Source organism: Oryctolagus cuniculus, chromosome 5 (assembly GCF_964237555.1).
Source record: "Oryctolagus cuniculus chromosome 5, mOryCun1.1, whole genome shotgun sequence".
Classification (NCBI taxonomy): domain Eukaryota; kingdom Metazoa; phylum Chordata; class Mammalia; order Lagomorpha; family Leporidae; genus Oryctolagus; species Oryctolagus cuniculus.
This window is the reverse complement of record NC_091436.1, coordinates 3,055,115-3,075,758: the sequence shown is the minus strand read 5'-3', so window position 1 is coordinate 3,075,758 and position 20,644 is coordinate 3,055,115. Positions and strand designations below refer to the sequence as shown.

Below are 20,644 nucleotides of genomic sequence, written 5' to 3'. Positions count from 1 at the left end.
CCTCCTTCTTTGATGGCCCCGTTCTTTCCACTGGGATCTCACTCGCAGAGATCTTTCATTTAGGTCCCCAAAAATTATTTATTTATTTATCTGAAAGGCAGAGTCACAGAGAGAGAGGGAGAGGGAGGGAGGGAGGGGGGAGGGGAGGTAGGAGAGGGAGAGAAGAGGGAGGGAGGGAGGGAGGGAGAGGAAGGGAAAGGGAGAGGGAGGGAGAGGGAGGGAGAGGGAGGGAGAGGGAGAGGGAGAGAGAATCTTCCATGTACTGGTTCACTCCCAAATGGCTGCAAAAGCCAGGAGCCAGGAGTTTCCTCCAGGTCTCCCACATGGGTGTAGGGGCCAAGCACTTGGGCCATCTTCTGCTGCTTTCCAGGCCATAAGCAGAAAGGTGGATCAAAAGAGGAGCAGCTGGGACTTGAACCAGTGCCCATATGGGAAGCCAGCATCACAGGCAATGGCTTTACCTACTATGCCTCAATGCTGGCCTCTAAGCTAATTCTTATGAAGTCCCTTCTAGGATACATGACAAGTGCAACAATCAAGATGTACATGAAAAAATATACTATTTGTGGTTAGCAAAGAAAAGGACCAGAGAGAGGTTACAGTCCTCTACCACCAAATCAAAAATCAGGTTCCTTCCTGGCACCCTTCTTTTGGAACTTTTATCATAATTCCAATAAAAAAAATTATTTGTGACTGTTCACTAACTCTTCTTCCTCATCCTGCAGCAGAGATGTGGGAGGCAAGGAACCACTGTACCCCAAGGATAATACCAGATCTGCCAAACTACACACCTTCAATAGGCTTTCTCTAAAAAGGAACCACGCCTTTACCATCGAGGACCAGCTCCGTTTTGATGCCTTACAAACACCTGACTCTGGCTCAGACGCCTCTCCTAAGCAGCAGTCCCTTCTGGTCCAGCTGCCCCGCTGATGTAACCACAGGAGTGTCCATTAACTACCGTAGAAGCCACATGCACAGGTGCAGACCGTCTGCCTTCAGAAATGTTTCTGTGCCATCAAAAGGGTGCATATAGAGACAGAGGAATGTTTCTGATAGCCTGTAAAAGTTTAAAAATATAGGTCAGCGCCACGGCTCACTGGGCTAATCTTCCACCTGTGGCGCTGGCACTCCAGGTTCTAGTCCCAGTTGGGGCGCTGGTTCTGTCCCAGTTGCCCCTCTTCCAGGCCAGCTCTCTGCTGTGGCCCGGGAGTGCAGTGAAGGATGGCCCAGGTGCTTGGGCCCTGCACCCGCATGGGAGACCAGGAGAAGTACCCGGCTCCTGGCTTCGGATCGGTGCAGCACTGGCCGTGGCAGCCATTTGGGGATGAACCAACAGAATGAAGACCTTTCTCTCTGTCTCTCTCTCACTGTCTAACTCTGCCTGTAAAAAAAAAAAAGTTTAAAAAATTAAGCTGGAAACCTCTAAATGGAATGGGATACTGATCATCTTACACTAATGGGTAAGGTGGATCCAGCAGCTCCGTGTACTCAAGTGAATAGCAGGAATATTGCTCTTGATATTAAATCACAAAAGACAGTTGGAAAAGAATGTTGAAGATGATCATTAAACATATATGTGATTTTGAATAAATATATTTAAATATATGTATAAAGCTAGGAGGATCACACATGGGGAGTATTATTTATCCCTTTGGACATTTTTATGTTATATTAATTAATTAATTTGAAAGGCAGAGAGATGCACAGAGACAGAGATCTCCCATCTACTGGCTCACTCCCCAAATGCCCACCAGAGCCAGGACTGGGCCAGTCCAAAGCCAGGAGCAGGAACTCCATGCAGGTCCCCCCACTTGGGTGAGCAGAGCTCTAGCGGCTGCCTCCCGGGGCGTGTGTTAGCAGGAGGATGGAGTTGGGAGCAGAGCCAGGACCCCAATCCAGGCACTCTGATGTGGTATGCGGACATTTCAAGCAGCATTTTAAATGCTGTGCCAAACGCCCCACCCGAGGTTGAGTTTTTTAAGTGAATAATCCCTACTCAGAAAAGAAAGCTCGTAGCTTAAAAAAAAATGTTTCTGCTCCCTCAATCTTAATTACAAACATCTTCCCAGCTACCCACAAGCGAGGCCTTTGGAGCCGCCCTTTTCCTCTCACTCCTGAAACGGTAATGTAGGACTACGTCTGACCGATTTGAATGTCTGATCTGCTTATGTCTGTCCTATCTTTTTCCGTCATCTCTATCTTAATCAAAGTCTCCATCATTTCTCCCCCCATCCCCAGCAGTCTACCAGCCGGCTTCCTTCCCCTCCCGTCCTTGCCATTGCTTCTAGAACCCTGCCCGTGGTTCTGGGCGGCCTGTGCAAGGAGGCTCGGTCAGCTGAGGCTGTCCAGTGCCTCTCAGGACGGCTCCTGCCATGTGAACTGCAGTACTGCACATTTTTCTGACAATAAACTTGTGGTAGCTCCCCAAATGTTTCACAACGTTGTGCTATTTCCTTTATCCTGGAATGTACTTCCCTTCCCTAGACCCCACGTCACAGTCAAACTGCTTCTGATTAAGGATGCAAGCCAAATGCCGTCATCGCCTGTAAACTCCTCTGTTCCTCTTCCCTCGGGCAAGTTTCAAGTTTCTCTCTCCTTCCCCTGTGCTCTACTAAAACACAAAATCAGAAAGTACCACTTCTCATCCACTATTGAGTGCCCAGGGCTTCACACCAATGCTACTGAGGAAGGTAGCCATGTATAGCATACAGCTTATACAACTTTAAAGTTTTCCACATTTAGGAATCAGAAAACAGAAGTTAGAAGGGGGATGAGGTGAGAGACCCTGAGACCTCTGTCCCAGACCAGTGAAGGACACAGACTTACCCTGCACAGCCTGCCAGGGCTCACAAAGCTGCATGAGCTCTGTGACACGGCACTTGCTTCAGGTTCTCTTCCTCCCTGGAAGACCCTTACCTTACACAACCTTTTTCTGCCTCATCGGTTGATCCTCAGACCCGGCACAGAGCTGGGCACGCAGCAGGTGCTTACAGATTTCCGTGGGGTTCCACAGCCGAGCGGGTCGGGGAAAGCACGGCCTTCAGGAACACGGGGTCTGGAGTCACAGAGCGTGACTTTGATCAGATCATTCCCAGCGCTCACAAATGGAGAGCAGAAAGAAAGCCCCCTTGTGGGACCCTGGGACACAACAGCTCCTCTAAACAATGTTATTGACCTGTGAAGCTATCACCTGGATGTGTGGCAAGCTGTGTCTGAAAAGTACATTTCTGCATTAATGAAACCAAGCAATTGAGATGTCCAGGGCACTTGTTCTGATCAGAACCTAGCCGGCACTACCCGAGTCACAGGTGTCTCTGCGCCCCAGCCACCCCTGCCTCGTGGCTGCAGTGGAGTAGGAACGCTTCTTCCCATGCCGTCCACCCATGCCCTGCCTGATGATGGACTCTCTGGGGTGCTGGGCCCAGGCGCACCTGCTAATGTGCTGCCTGAGGGTCTGCAAAAGCTGGCTGCACAAAGAGCGAGCGATAGCACTACCACCTAGAGGTCCTTCGCTGAAATCCAACACGACACCTCAGCCATCGGTCCTCCCAGCCCCTCTCACTGTGAGCATAGCCACCTCACACCCTCATTTCCTCGAAAGCAAAACACAATCCTCAAAAAAGCACTGACATGAGTTTCTGTAAGAAATCCTACCACCGTGTTTGCACTGGATGAGGTTTGTTTCACGGAGATCCTGTATTGCTTAGGTTCTCCGATCTCCTTCATTCCAAATCAACCCTTTCTCAGCCTGTTAAACAACTTTACTGCTTCCGTTTGACCATCACCCCGCCATCAAGCATGCTGCAGACATCGGAATCTGGCGGCCAGTATGGAGCAGTGACTTCCCCCGCTGTCCCTGCACAGCCCTCACATCCTTTTCTCCTTCGTACTGGAACACACCCATTATCACCACACAGATCACTGTATGCCAAACAGTGATCATCAGTAGACAGAAGACTATCCACGCTAAATCACCTTGAGAAATGTAAAATAGAACAAACAAGACGCACGCTGCCCAGAGGATAAAAGAAAGTACGAAACACCTGTGACGACCTCGACTCCCAACTGCGCCACCCTTCCCCAACCCGACAGTGTGCAAGCAAACATCGGAACGCTCTGCTTCTTGTTAGCACACGGGTTTCTAGTTCTCACACTAGAAAATGTGAGAAATGAACATGAATACGGAAATGACTACTGAAATAGCCCCCAAAGTACCTTTTCTGGCTGGTGTCTCATCTCACTGTAATTCCTTCATGATTAACTATAAAATTATCTAGGCATTCATACAGAAACTAAAATCTAACCATTCCAACTAATGTGGCATAAATTCAAACACATTATCCACAAATCAAATGCGAATGATTAACAAAGTCCTTTATTACACTAGCAATCAAAATTAATGTTTAAAGATGAAAAATACAGGGCCAGCGCTGTGGCATAGCAGGTAAAGCTGTCGCCTGCAGTGTCGGCATCCCATATGGGCGCCAGTTCGAGTCCCAGCTGCTCTACTTCCAATCCAGCTCTCTGGGAAAGCAGTGGAAGATGGGCCAAGTCCTTGGGCTCCTGCACCCATGTGGGAGACCCAGAAGCTGCTCCTGGCTCCTGGCTCCGGGTCGGCTCAGCTCAGGCTGTTGCAGCCATTTGGGGCCGATGGAAGACATCTCCTTCTCTCTCTCTCTCTCTCTGCCTCTACCTCTGCCTCTCTGTGACTCTACATTTCAAATAAATAAATAAGTCTTAAAAAAAAAAAACACATTCAATATGACAAAGAAAACAAAAACCCAAAAGGATATTCTCTCTTCAATCAGAAGATGGTTTCTCTTTTGCACTTACCCATTTTCCTCTGTCCAGGCACACTTTACACTGAAAAACAAATCTCTCTACTTCTGTCCCTTATACCATGTGATGGAAGAGACGGTGGCGCTGCTTTCCTAGAAGAAGCTGTCTTCTGAAGAGCGATGCTGCACGTTCTTTCGCAAGCATCTGGATATTCTTTAATGTATCACACTGCACAGTCCAGTACCCAGTGAACCAAGCAGAAGAACCATACTATTGTAGGAGTTATGAAACTTACTATTCAAAACTAGGAGCGCACTCTCCTAATGGTAGTCAGTACGTAGCCCTGGCGTCCACTTCCAGAAGGCAACGTAAAAGTGGAAAACCTGCCTCAAGTGGCAGCCACACTGCAGCCTTACTGCCCGGTCTTCAGCGTCAGAGCCCTACACTGACCACTGACACAACACATTACTCTTACCTGCTTCTACTCACCTGTCCAGCAAGTGCCACAGAGCCAGCTGCCCCACACTGAGCTCCGCATCTCTCTCCCTGAGCCTGCTCCCCTGTGCACTGCCCACCCACCTGCACTGGCCTGAACTGGAGGTCCCCCTGGGACCCCAGCCCAAGCTCACATGTCTGCCACATACAGCCATAATCCCCACGTTGTGCTAAGAATGCCACCCAGACATCTCTCACGTGTCCCCACTGCTTTCATCAACTGCTAGCTGATAAACACTCCGCTGGAGTATCCCACCCCTCTGCCAGCTGTTCTCTGCCTCCAGTTCTTTCTCTGCAGACCCCTGTTCATAAGGGCCAAAGTCATCCGTGTGCCATGCTAACTGAATGTTCTCCGCACTCCCATCCAGTCGAAAAGCCTCCGGGCAGTGGATCCGAATCCCCTCCCAGCTCCTCCCCACCACCAGCTCCCCGCTGCCTTCCTGCATGCACAGGGGCTGTGTCAGCCCCAGGATGTGCCACACACGCGTGCATCACACCTGGCCCAGAACAGCCACTCTCCTGCAGCCTTGCCTCTGTCCCAGCCAGGTAAACTCCTCCTCGTGGTTTATCACGCCTCACTTGGACAGCACTAACTCCAGTCAAGTTTCTCCCCAACACAGCAAGCCTGGGTTACAGGTGTTCCTTCCAGCAAAGAAGGTTTACTTTTTCGTACCCTGTGATAGCTCCAGCATCTAGCAGAGTTCCTGGCACATAGTAGGCAGTCAGTGACAATTTGAACAAATGATTAAATGACTTGAAATGCAGAAAATATTTATAAATCCCTAGACAGGCTCAGAGACTCTTGACCAAGCTGAACGCAGGAACCATTCCTTGCAAAGTGTTATGATGCAACAAGAATGCAAGTGAATGTCAGACTCAGTGCACAGAATTTACAGAAATACATAGAAGATAAACAGCTTAATTCCAGTCACTATTTTCAGATAAAACAATCGGGTGGCTAAGTCATAACAATTAGGTGAAATCTATCTTTCTTATATGTTGCTTTTTTTAAAGATTTTTAATTTATTTATTTGAAAGACAGAGTTACAAAGAGAGATAGAGACAGAGAGAGAGGTCTTCCATCTGCTGGTCCACTCCAGAGCTGCACCGATCCAAAGCCAGGAGCCAGGAGCTTCTTCTGGGTCTCCCACATGGGCACAGGGACCCAAGGACTTGGGCCATCTTCCACTGCTATCCCAGGCCATAGAAGAGAGCTGGATCGGATGAGGAGCAGCTGGGACCAGAACCGGCGCCCATATGGGATGTCGGCACTTCAGGCCAGAGCTTTTAACTTGCTGCGCCACAGCGCTGGCCCCAGAAATCTATCATTTTTAAATCTATTTTCTTAAAACATGTTTTACTCAGATACTCTCCAAAAACTCTGTCAAATGTTTCTGATACCAAACTGGTGAAAGTCAAGTCTGGATTTTTTTCTTTTCCATTTGCAACAAACAGAAGCAGGAGGCAAAGATTATCCACTTATGATGAAAGCAAGTGGGCGTTTTCACTTTGTTTGTTTTTTTTTTTTTAAGATGAGTTTTTAGGGATAAAGCATTATATTTGTGAATCGGAGTTCCTTTTGAAAATGAGCGATATCAAAATATTTGAAGAAAATGTGGTCAGATTCAGTTAATGTTAATTCCACTGGGTTACCACTCAGTATACTTCACACTGATGCTGCCTTCTCTCGGAGCCTGGCTCAGTTTCTGCTCTGAGCTAACGCCAGTTCCCGTTTGTGGTCACTTTCATTCTCTGGCCACTATGATCTGACCTCATGCTCTTGGTGGGTTTGCAGCATTGCAGGGGAATGCATGAATCCACACCCTTTAGACCAGAACAGAGGGCAAGAGAGCAAAATCTGTTTTCATTGATTTACACTTGATACTCTGAAAACCAGACTGTTACCACAAACTCAAATTTGTTTTCTCCGGTTTTACACCTGACACAGTTTGGAAACACTGACTTTCTAGAAAGTTGTTTCAGCCCCATTTCCTCTTCTCTTGCTTTCCATCTGCACAAAGGCGTTTTCCAGGCCAGGTGTGTTTTAATCCCCATGAGTGTTCAAATCCACACTTCCACTGTCCTTCCCCAGAATACAATCAGGAACCAATTCACAGAATTATTCTAGGAATGAGTGCTCCACTTGCGGCGAAGCCTGGTTTGAACAGGGGTGCCGCCCCCTGGCCACATTTAGCAAGGAGACACTGCCAGGTGCCAGGAGCTACCTTTGGCAGCCCCTGCACAGCTTCAGGACACAACTGCTCCTTCTCAGGCAAGCGTAAAACTACTTAGTAAACGTGCCTTTAAAAAGTTCACGCGTCCCCCAGCCTGCAGTCACTCCCTAAGGAGACCATTTCCTTCAGGCAGCCAGCCTATGGGAGGGGCCATCTGCAGACTTTTCTCCAGTCTCCTCGTGTTTACCAGACTTAACAGCACACAGGTTGCAAGGGGAACAGACAGTGGCACAGCCACATGCACTGGCTTGGATGCTAAATTAACATCCTACTAGCCAATGATTATCCAGCTACTGAATTTCAAAGTCTAGTTTCCTTCTGGCACAAATGAATTATTTTGTTAATAGACAACTTACTACAATCAGTTTGTACCGAGTCCAAAAACTTGGATAGGAAAACGCAGTACAGGTTCCTACACAAATAAAAGGAAAACAGAGCTGATCTCTGATCTACAGAGAGAAAGGCACACAGATACTGCACACCACCAGAGTTCCCATAAAAGACTTTAAAATGTACACAAAATTTTAGAACAGAGAATTTCTCAGTTGATTTTAGTGAAAATATTTCTAATTGCATTGCCAAACGTGTCTTCAATGTACTCAGAATGAGTCAACGCTATTTCTGTTCTACATGCGGAATCCTGTTAATTCCGTATTGTGTGGCTACAATCAAAGCTATGGGCATAAATCCAAGAAAACATATCTAAATGTTAAAGATACTCGCGGTGACAAAGAAAAGACTCAAATTTTCTCAAGGGCGCAGTCCCTCCTCCAATGCGGTCACCTTCAACCTCCAAACACAGACTGTAGGAGCAGCGCTCAAACAAGCCCAGGAGAACAGAGCCCGTTTGCTCCTATAGAAGGAAGAGCTACTTCCTATCGCTGACCCCTACAAAGGCCACACAATCAAGGAAGCCATGTCCAAACAGCAGGAAGAGGGGCCACTGTGGGAATCACAACACCTACCACAGGGTCAGCACATTTAATTGTAATATGCACCAGCTGAAATCGGCCACTACGGCTGACCCTGGCGACTTGCGGCAGTGCACAGGAAGGAAGGCAGGCCTGGCACCAGGGGTGAGCGGCCATCCCTGTCTGCCTGGGACTGTCGCTGCCAAGACAGGAAGTCCGGTGGTCAGCCTCACCTGCACAGCCCTGGCTGAGCAGACGGAGGTCACCTGCACAGGCGGGACAAGCCCGGCTCCCCTCACGCCCGAGGACTGCCGTGTAGTCCAAGAACCCTCAGCAGAGCGGCAGCCACAGCGAAGTCACCAAGCAGAAACCAAGGCTGCCGGACCCCAAACAAAGCACAGGCGTTAACTACATGGGAGGAAACGTGACCAGTGAAACAAGCAGAGAAGACACAGTGACGTCATCCAAACATTATTAAATGTATGTTCGTGTGCACCCGGACTTTCCCACAGAGAGCTTCAGTCCACGACAGACCGCACGTGTGATGGCAGCCGTAAAGCTGCCCAGTGCACTCAGTGGCGGTGACGCCATGTACCCGCCCGGCTCAGCATCCCTCAGATAGCAGCCAGGGACAAGCAGTGCCACCTGTCAGTCTTTGCTGTGATTTGTTTAAAGGTGTATTTGCTGGGCCGGAGCCGTGGCTCAACAGGCTAATCCTCCGCCTTGTGGCGCCGGCACACCGGGTTCTAGCCTGGTCGGGGCACCGGATTCTGTCCCACTTGCCCCTCTTCCAGGCCAGCTCTCTGCTGTGGCCAGGGAGTGCAGTGGAGGATGGCCCAAGTGCTTGGGCCCTGCACCCCATGGGAGACCAGGATAAGTACCTGGCTCCTGCCATCGGATCAGCGCGGTGCGCCGGCAGCAGCGCGCCAGCCGCGGCGGCCATTGGAGGGTGAACCAACGGCAAAAGGAAGACCTTTTTCTCTGTCTCTCTCTCTCTCTCTCACTATCCACTCTGCCTGTCAAAAAAAAAAAAAGTGTATTTGCTAAATGGGAAAACGATGATACCTAAGGAAACCACCTGATCTCATGGAGTTTGTAGAAACTGGGAGGTTTCTGTTTTGTTTTTGTTTTTTTTTTTTCCTTTAACTTAGTATAACAAAAACCTAACAGACTACACAGGTGGAATAGAAAGGGCAGGAATTTGCTGTCCAGTAGCAATTCTGGGGTCTAAACTTTGAGCCTGACACCACCACCCACCCCACCCTTGTATATCCAATCACCACAGAGAGCTGGCAGCCACGCTGGCGTGTGCCTCAGTGCCCACAGGTGCACCGCGAGCTGCGACTCACGTACACACGCCCTCTCTCCTTCAGGAGTCACACGAAGGAAGGGAGGATCGGAGCCAGCAGGCAAAGATCGCCCGGCCCCGTCCACGCGGGCAGCCTCCAAGATCAAGTTCTGGGACCCCCCACAGACAGCATGTGCTGGCCTCCAGCCAAGGTCAGCTCGTTCGGTTCCGTGACAGCATTGTCCCTAGTCATCTCTGCTCCCCTTGTCCTGGCTTCTGCTCCTCTCCCAAGTGAGCTTGGTCCACTCCAGAGGCAAAGCTAAAGGTGCAAACCCTTAGAGGACACATGACAGATGAAATGGGTTGAGGGAGTATTGGATAAAGGAGGAAGGGGAGCCATGTTAGAAGGCAGCCAGAGGAGCCCTGAGGACATGGGCTAGAGTGGGCTCGTCCCCGGTCAGACTGCAAGCAACGAGTGGGGCTGAAACCAAGGGCGTAAGCTCTGCAATGGGACAAACCTGTGTGCTCACCCAGCACACAGTGCCCGGGACAGGCTGCCGGGACTTTGCGTGTGCGTCAGCATCTGGATCTCAGGGCGCGATAAGACTTGGTTAGAGGATAGTTAACAAGCACCCAGTCTGCGAGGGGTTTGCCCACTCCCATATCAGAGTGCCTGGGATTCAGTCTTGCCTCCAGTGGGGATTCAGCTCGCTGCTAACGCATCCTGGGATGCAGATGACCACTCAAGGACTTGGGTCCACGACACCCATGCAGAAGACCCAGATGGAGCTCCTGGCTCCTGACCTCGTCCTGGTCCAGCCCCGGCTTTTATGGACATTTGGAGAATAAACCAATGGATGAAAGATCTCTATCTATCACTCTTTCAAATAAATAAACTTTTTTAGAAAGGTAAGCACCCAGTCTTTCATGACATAATAACTACCTACACCAACTTTCAAGGTTTCAACCTACAGTAAGACAGATTTCTGACATGAAGACTCTCTTCCAAAGAAGCTGTGAAAACAGGACAGCGCCGCGGCTCAATAGGCTAATCCTCCACCTGCAGCACCAGCACACCAGGTTCTAGTCCCGGTTGGGGCACCGGATTCTGTCCTGGTTGCTCCTCTTCCAGTCCAGCTCTCTGCTGTGGCCTAGGAAGGCAGTGGAGGATGGCCCAAGTGCTTGGGCCCTGCGCCCTCATGGGAGACCAGGAGAAGCGCCTGGCTCCTGGCTTCGGATCAGTGCAGTGTGCCGGCCGCAGTGGCCATTGGAGGGTGAACCAACGGAAGGAAGACCTTTCTCTCTGTCTCTCTCTCTCTCTCACTGTCCACTCTGCCTATCAAAAAAAAAAAAAAAAAAAAAGAAAGAAAGAAAAGAAAAGAAGCTGTGAAACATTTCAGTTGGCCCTGTTCCGACCCCTCAGTCCCCTCCACTGGGGGTTTTACTCCCGTCAATCCCTGTCATCTATGTACGAACTGCAGACGCAGGGCCAGTCTCTACGCTCACAGGATAGTAACACCAAACACAGCAGACTGTGCTTACTCTTGTGTCAATCTCCCGGTATCCCACAAGACCCCAGGAGTTGTGAGGAGGGGGAAGGGATGATGGGTGGTAGAAATGGAAGAGAAAAATATGTCCTCTGAATGAAGGTATCTGAATGGTATCTGAATGAAGTATCTTGAACACCACAAAGTTGAGCAATTTCTTGCTAGTCTTGCACCAACTGAAGCCACAAAGTGTACCTGAGGGGGTAGGAATGGTGGAGTGCTATATAGAGCACGGGGGACACAGGAAGACAGAAGTGTCAGTGTAGGGACTGGACCTTGTGTGACAGGGGACAGCGTCTACACAGACTGGACGTGGAGTGACAGGGACAGCGTCTACACACGGACTGGACGTGGTGTGACAGGGGACAGTGTCTACACAGGGACTGGATGTGTCGTGACGGGACAGCGTCTACACAGGGACTGGATGTGGCGTGACGGGACAGCGTCTACATAAGGGACTGGACATGGTGTGATGGGGGACAGTGTCTACACAGGACCAGATGTGGTGTGACGGGGGACAGTGTCTACACAGGGACCGGACGTGGTGTGACAGAGGACAGCGTCTCCACTCAGACTGGACATGGTGTGACAGGGGACAGAGTCTCCACTCAGACTGGACGTGGTGTGACAGGGGACAGCGTCTACACAGGGACTGGACGTGGTGTGATGGGACAGTGTCTACATAACGGACTGGACGTGATGTGATGGGGGACAGTGTCTACACAGGGACCGGACGTGGTGTGACAGGGGACAGCGTCTACACAGACTGGACATGGTGTGACAGAGGACAGAGTCTCCACTCAGACTGGACGTGGTGTGACAGGGGACAGTGTCTACACAGGGACTGGACGTGGTGTGACAGGGGACAGCATCCACACAGGGACTGGACGTGGTGTGACAGGGGACAGCATCTCCACTCAGATGGACATGGTGTGACAGGGGACAACGTCTACACAGGGACTGGACGTGGTATGACAGGGGACAGCATCTACACAGGGACTGGATACGGTGTGACAGGAGACAGTATCTACACTCGGACCAGACGTGGTGTGACGGGGGACAGTGTCTACACAGGGACCGAATGTGGTGTGACAGAGGACAGCATCTCCACTCAGACTGGACGTGGTGTGACAGGGGACAGTGTCTACACAGGAACTGGACGTGGTGTGACACGGACAGTGTCTACACAGGGACTGGACATGGTATAACAGGGGATAGCGTCTCCACTCAGATTGGACGTGGTTTGTCAGGGGACAGTGTCTACACAGGGACTGGATGTGGTGTGACGCGGACAGCGTCTACACAGGGACTGGATGTGGTATGACAGGGGACAGCATCTACACAGGGACTGGATATGGTGTGACAGGAGACAGTATCTACACTCAGACTGGATACAATGTGACAGAGGACAGCATCTACACAGCGACTGGATACGGTGCGACAGAAGACAGTATCTACACTCGGGCTGGATACAATGTGACAGAGGACAGCAGCTACACATGTATTTAGAGGCAGAGGCTGAGCAGGTGGGCTGCTGCTTGCCGTGGTGCCCAGTACAGTAGAGCCAGGACTGACCGGGTAGCAAAGTTTTAGAAGACTTTCATCAAATTAATCTGGTCAGTGTGAGATGTTAAACTGATTTTTCAGTCCAGTAAAACAAAACAAAACAAAAATCTACGCATTTCAAAGACACAATCAAAACATTTAGCGAACTCCTTTTAAAAAATGGCATTGGTGTGTCAGTAAATCCTCATGTAGAAAAACTTAAGTTTAAAAAAAATAAACTAAGCTTCTTAAAGTATTGTTTATGATGCAAAATTTAGGAAGTCAAAAGTTTCTAGAAAAGAAAAACCCATTTTGCTCTCCAAGATCTCCAACAGGTTCTACGAGGTCCACATTGTCGGTAAAGAATCGGCAGACATGGAGTCCCAGGACCAAACCCCCAATGCACGCGCCACCTGCCCTCGTTTTCTGTCCTAACTATTGCTTCCGACCGACTGACAAATCACTTCCCTAAGCCGTTTCCTATCTCGTCGTGGTAATTACTTTTCTGTCACTTTGGCCGTGCTGCCCAGGGGCTTGGTCAGTCACCAGTGGAGACGCAGCTAGGAAGGTGTTTATTCAGTGTGACCAACACTGCAGTCAGCTAGCACTGAGTACAGCAGATGACCCTGTAGGCACGAGGGGCCCCATCCAATCTGTGGAAGGCCTGGTGGGTAAACACTGAGATCCCCCCAGCAAGAAGGATCCCTCCTCGAGACTGCAACCTGGAAACCCTCTATAGCTTGCAGGCTGCTGCTCTGCAGAGCTCACTCATCCAGGCACAAACAGGTGCCTGAGCTCACGCGCACGCGCACACACACACACACACACACACACAGCCTCCTCCAGGGGTTGGCTCTGGGACATCCTGTGGACACCAGAGTCCTCAGACACTCAAGTCCCTTGTACGAAAAGGCTCCTATGTCTGGCATTCTGGCCCAGCAGGTTGGGACACTGGCATCCCATATCATAGCACCACTACCCGGGGCAGTGTCGTTCCTCCACGAGTGAGGGACCGGCAGCTAATCCGGGAAGAGCCGAGCAGACAAAAGAACAGTGCAGGGTCTGGTGTCGTTCCTCCGCGAATGGGGGAGCGACAAGGGCCAGTGTTGTGGCATAACAGGTCAAGTTACTGTCTGTGATGTAGGCATCCGAAAGGGTGTCCCAGCTGCTCCACTTCCAATCCAGCTCTCTCCATGTGCCTTGGACAGCAGCAGAAGATGCCTGGGTTCTTGGGTCTCTGCACCCACATGGAAGACCCAGATGCAGCTCCTGGCTCCTGACTTTGGCCTGGGCCAGCCATTGCTGCCATTTGGGGAGTGAACTAGCGGATGGATGATCTCATCTCAATTTCTCTTTAATCTGACTTTCAAAAAAAAAAATAAATCTTTAAAAAAATATAGAAAGCGGGGCCAGCACTGTGGAGGAGTGGGTAAAGCCTCCGGCTGCAGTGCCAGCATCCCGTATGAGTGCCGGTTCATGTCCCAGATGCTCCACTTCCAAACCAGCTCTCTACTATGGCCTGGAAAAGCAGTAGAAGGGGGCCCAAGGACTTGGGCCCCTGCACCTGCTTAGAAGACCCAGAAGAAGCTCCTGGCTCCTGGCTTCAGATCGGCCCAGCTCTGGCCTTTGTGGCCAATTAGGGAGTGAACCAGCAGGTAGAAGACCTCTCTCTCTCTCTCTCTCTCTCTCTCTCTGCCTCTCCTCCTCTCTCTGTGTAACTCTTTCAAATAAATAAATAAATGTTTTAAAAAAAATAGAGAGACCTTGAATAGATGATGTTTATTACCAGCTTAGGAGTTTTAAGTCCTAACTTTGTGTAACTGAATCACTAACCATTCACTGATTCATTCATAAGAAGTGTACTGAGCCCCTACTCCACTGGGGACAGCACGCAGGGAATTAAGCAAACCTTCGTTCCTGTCCACACAGAGCGTACAGAGCCAGGACAGATGCCGAAGGCCAGCAAGAAGTGCCAGGCCGAGAGCAGCAGCAACAGGCGGTGAGGGCTGGTGGAGCTGGAGGCGAGCAGATTTGCCGGCAGGTGGAGGGTAGGGCAGGGAGAGTCAGGACCTCCAGAGCTGGGCCCCAGCTCAGGGCTAGGTTTGAACAAGTCTCAGACACCTAATTTTAAATGAAAATGCTGAATAAATGGTTTGAAAGGTAAAGTTTGCAGATGAACTTGAGAATGGCGAAAACAGATGAAAACCAGGTGGCGGTGTGCAAAGGGCAGGAGGCCTGGCCCTGCAGCCTCCCAGCTGCTGGGGGCTGAGCTGAGGAGGAGCCACCAGCCTTGTCAAATGCTACCCACAGAAAGCCAATCCCCAGCTCTTCCCTTCCCGGGAGGAAAAGTCTCAGATCAGGGAGGGACTCCCAGGAAACCACACAAAAGCCTGAAATAAACGCTGAACAGATTTTCATGAAGCTGTTTATCCCAGATGCCTTCTTTTGGGATTAGATGTTAAGATTTCTGTCCTTTGAGTACAACTCCTCTCCTATGTTCCAACATTAACAGCTCCACTGTAGAAGACATGCAGATCACCAATCTTCCTATAAAACTTTCAAATAAACACAGTCATATAGCAGAATTCTGAGTTAATAATCACAAGTAATAGGAAACAACTGTTCAAATAATAGAGTTTTCGTTAGCCTAACACAGAGAGAAAATATTTAGAATGTACAATTTTTTTGAAAGGGGATAATTATTTCTTCTTGACAGCAATCACTTCTCTAGGCTTTCACAGCTTACAGTAGAAACCATTAATTTGTCAGGAAAAAAAAAAAAACAGAAGAATTTCTTACCACTAAGGGTTAAGAGAAACTAAAAGCCATTTATGGGTAGGGGGGTCTCCCTTTCAGGCACTGTTTCCTATTATGACAACTCACAGAAGTAGGGAGGGCAGGGAGAGGGGACCACCAGCACCAGGGGTAGGAGAGGCGGGGAGAGGGGATAGCCAGCACCAGGGGTAGGAGGGGCAGAGAGAGGGGACCACCAGCACCAGGGGTAGGAGGGGCGGGGAGAGGGGACAGCCAGCACCAGGGGTAGGAGAGGCGGGGAGAGGGGATAGCCAGCACCAGGGGTAGGAGGGGCGGGGAGAGGGGATAGCCAGCACCAGGGGTAGGAGGGGTGGGGAGAGGGGACAGCCAGCACCAGGGGTCTCCAGACCCCTGCATGGGGAAGCGGGAGGCACTCAGTGATCCTTCTGGATCCTTCTAGATGCAGGCTCCATTTAGTCTCAAGGACAGGCAAGACTTCCAACAGTGACGCAGACCAGCCCTGGACAAGCAGCAGGTCGGAGACAGCAGAGAAACTCAAAGTATCACTCCACCACATCAGAGTTCTCTGGCTGACTTTTCATGGGCTCAAAACCCACGCAACTGTCTTGGGGACATACAGAAGCTTTATATGAGGCCTTAATGACAATGCAAGTGAGAGGAAAGAGACATAAAACATTAGCCATTTTTTTTTGAAGGTCTCGCGATACAGCACAACCCGATTCTTTAGGAAACACAACCTTGCTAATACCTTTTGTTTCCAAGCAATCTGCGCTCCAGCCTAGTGGTCAACAGTCATCGCGTCATGCTACTTATTCTTACAAAGCAAATGGGAACTCCAAGAAAACGCTGCTCCCTGGGCCTGCATGTCCACAGGCTACCTGCAAACATCGCAACCACTGCTACACAGGTGTAACAGAGCATCAAATCAACCCCAGGACAGAAAGGCCACTTCTCCCTGCACTCAAGCCCCTCACACAGAAACACTCAGTCTATCAACTGCAGGGATTTTTCTTTTTTTTTTTTTTTTTTTTTTTTTTTTTTTTTTTTTTTTGACAGGCAGAGTGGACAGTGAGAGAGAGAGAGACAGAGAAAGGTCTTCCTTTGCCATTGGTTCACCCTCCAATGGCTGCCACGGCTGGCGCACCGCGCTGATCCGATGGCAGGAGCCAGGTGCTTCTCCTGGTCTCCCATGGGGTGCAGGGCCCAAGCACTTGGTTCATCCTCCACTGCACTCCCTGGCCACAGCAGAGAGCTGGCCTGGAAGAGGGGCAACCGGGACAGAATCCGGCGCCCCAACCAGGACTAGAACCCGGTGTGCCGGCGCCGCTAGGCGGAGGATTAGCCTAGGGAGCAGCGGCTCCAGCCTGCAGGGATTTTCATGTGAGTTTCACAGCAGGAGACCTGCTAACCCTTGAGGATGCTCAATGAAATGCCAGGAAATATCTTTGTTTTCTGGAGCCTCTCCCTCTACTGCAACAGGCAACCGTACCTCTCAGAACGACACTCTGAGTCGAGAGAAAAGCCCGAATGCTGTCTCAAGAAGCCGCTGAAGCTGCCAGGAGTCCCATCAGAAAAGCCAAAACCGCTTACTAACAAGGCTGCTCCCAGGCTTGCACTGGAAAGCAACTTGTTCTTGCTGCACACACGACGCTAAGACCTCACTTACTGGCTTGTAAACCGCCATCAGAGTCCCTCAGCATGAGGACAACAAACCTCCGTGAGTTATAATAGCCTTAAATCACCAGAATTCAAGAAAACAGTACAGAGAAGCACCCTAGGAGCCACGGGGCTCAGTTTTAAAACTCAGTGTGCTCACCACTCACAGGCCAGCTGCTAACACACATTTTCCTTAAATGTGCAATGGAAATGACAGTCATTACTACCTGGCAGGGACGTACTCGGGCTTAAATAAAAATCCCAGGCAGAATGCTTGGCACAGTGCCTCAAAGGAAAGGCTACATGGTACTAGTCTGCTTTGATTTGGAACCCGGAGTAGCATGCATCATTTTTAAACAACACTTAGAAGATTTTCACCCAAAATGGTTAATTATTTAAAATGTTGCCAAGTATTTCAAGTGCAGTTCACTAATCCACTAAATTGATCCAGGACTGCAGATAACTGAGGTTTTACTATTGCATTTCTCACAGTACATAAATAAATAAAAAGAATCGTAATACTCTGAATATTCAAAGTGTTATATAAAAAAGAAAAATCCAGATATTGAAAGACCCCTTAGTTAAATAAGGGCAGCAGATCTGTATTTAAAAAGACCAGACTTTTGTCACAGTTGTCAGAATCCCTAATATCACGATTTGATGGTGTTTTTTAAATACAGAGATAAATGACTTTGTGCTATTTCAGGATTTTTGATGTGCAAGTGGGCGGATGGTGTGGGAGGGCGTGATGACTAATAGTTGAACAAACTTCTGCAGAGCTCCTAGGAGCTGGAAAAGCCAATCCATGCACTGTGAGAGACAAGACACGGCCGAAGGCCAGCGGCACCGCCCTCAGAGGCACAGCACCAAGGCAACACCTGCAGAGCAGTCTTCCCCACAGCCCCTTCCGCTGCTTCGATACCTGGCGAAAACGGCATGAGGGAACGAGAATTCCAGGAAGTGTGCCCGGGATGAGTCTAATGAGCAGCCATGGGTGCCCTGAACCGGGGCTGTGAGGCGTCACCCCACTGCATCCAAACAGCCAGAAAACGGTCACGTGCCTGGCATCTTCAAATCTACATCACTTTTCTCTTCTTATTTAGACTTAAACTAGTTTACACACTGTCCAAGTGAACCCTGAAGTTAGTAAAAAAAAAAAAAAACTACTTTCCATGATCCTCGTCTGAATTACAACCTTTTGCTTTTCATTAGAGCACACCAGAGAGTGGTACTCAGCTGAGGAGCAGCCATCGCTTCCAATTACACACTAACAGCTTTGAATTGATATCATACTCAGTCACTTTGGTTGCAAGACACTGTCAATACGGAAGCTCGTCCGCAATGAGGGAACTCGTCTGTGAGACAGTCATCACCTGACACAGCACTTCTAACTCCTCTAAGACTCGGAACTTCAGCACAAAAGCTGAGACAGTACAGTGACCCGACGTCCATCTGCACGCACCTGAGAAGTGTGACTCCACGGAAAGTGGCCGCTGTGAATCTGTGCTGTCTGCAGCACAGGGACTCGAGGGAGTGGCACACCTACCACGGGGCTACAGATCCGACAACCCTGACACTCTGCACGGCACGTGGACCGCAGTGACCTGCACCGTGAGAACACGGTGCAAACTCTCAGACACACACTCGGCATGCCCGCCGTACACAGGGGAAGCCGCCCCACACAAAGCCTGAGGGTGGCAGCCCAGCGAAGGTCAAGGTCCAGGCCCCTTCCACTCACGCCCTTCCAGGCAGCCAAGGCCAACAACAAAGGAAACCTCAGAGAGGCCCAACAGAATCCAAACAGAATCCTCCAGAGTCAGCCGCGTGGAATCCTCACCTGCTCAAGACCACAGCGCTGCATCCTCTTAGCAATAAACCAGATGTCGGGGACCACAAATAATGGAAGCACTGGTTTCCTGTGCTGTGTGTATGAAGCCAGCTGACAATTTTCTCTGATAGAATTTCAGCTCAACCCTGGGCATTTCATGTTTTTCTTTGTTGCATGACAGTTTTGAAGAAATAGGCTAATTTATTCAATATCATAGATTATTGAGATCATCAGTTTGGTCCAAGAGTCAATGCATAATCTTTAAACCCCAGGTTTCATGATAATTTCAAATGACATATGTACTAATCTCAATCTGTTTTGACAAGAACTGTTACATACATACATTTCTAAAATGAAACTTTTTCTTTTTAGAAAACTTACTAAAATTTCTAGGTCCAAAGAAATATACCCATTATCCTTAACATCTACCCTGGGAGTAAGGGTGAATATCAATTCCCTTGGCATTTTCTAAATGAGACAATTTAGTTAAAGCAAGCCATCATCAAAGATTTCCTTCCAAAAATGAAATGCTGCATTACCCACAAGAGAGTAGATATATTAATTACAGTAATTATTTGCATGTCTGCATTGCATAATTTCTATGTTTTTAGTTACATGATTAAACTTATTGTTACAGAGCCATGAATAAACAGTAACATTACACAAATAAATTAGAACTTCCAGCAATTATCCAGAGTAAAGAGAAGGAAGAAGAGCATAACCTCTGTAGCATCTTACAAATGTCTATCAGATAGATATTCCATCTCATAAATTCTAAGTTTAACAGAAATATCCTTACACAGGTAGAAATGGAATATAAATGAGCAACAAGATAGCACCCACCTAGAGGTGATAATAACTTCACTGAACACTTTTTTAAAAAGATACAGAGAGAGGCCTTCTTTTTTAACATTTATTTATTTATTTGAAAGGCAGAGTTACAGAGAAGCAGAGGCAGAGAGAGAGAGAGAGAGAGAGAGAGGAGAGAGGGAGGTCTTCCATCTTCTGGTTCACTCCCCAGATGGTCACAATGGCCAGAGCTGCGCTGATCCAAAGCCAGGAGCCAGGAGCTTCTTCTGGGTCTCCCACACGGTGCAGGGGCCCAAGCACTTGAGCCATCTTCCACTGCTTTCCCAAGCCACAGCAGGGAGCTGGATGGGAAGTGGAGCAGCTGGGACTGAGCCCATGTGGGATGCCAGCACTGCAGGTGGAGGCTTTACCTGCTAAACCACAGAGCCACCCCTGAGAGGCCTTCTTTGTGGCATAGTGGATTAAGCCACTGGCAACCCATATCAGAGCGCCAGTTCAAATCCATGCTGCTCTGCTTCTGATCTAGCTCCCTGATAATGCACCTAGGAAAGCAATGGAAGATGGCCAAAGCACTTGGGGTCCCTGGCATCCCTGTAGTTTACCCAAATAGAATTAGTTTCCTGGTTTCAGCCTGGTACAGCTCCAGCCATTGTGGACATTTGGGGAGTGAACCAGTGGATGGAATGTCTATGTGTCTCTCTGCCTCTCCCTCTCAGTCTATAACTCTACCTTTCAACTAAATAAATAAATCTTTTCTTAAAAATAAGAGATACAGA

General features: G+C 49.2%; 1 protein-coding gene across 5 annotated transcripts in view; it reads right to left on the bottom strand.

Moving 5' to 3' along the window:
• PDE10A (phosphodiesterase 10A) overlaps positions 1 to 20,644 on the bottom strand; it is a 631,241-nt gene that overhangs the window by 306,277 nt on the left and 304,320 nt on the right. The gene's annotated exons all lie outside the window — the stretch shown is intronic.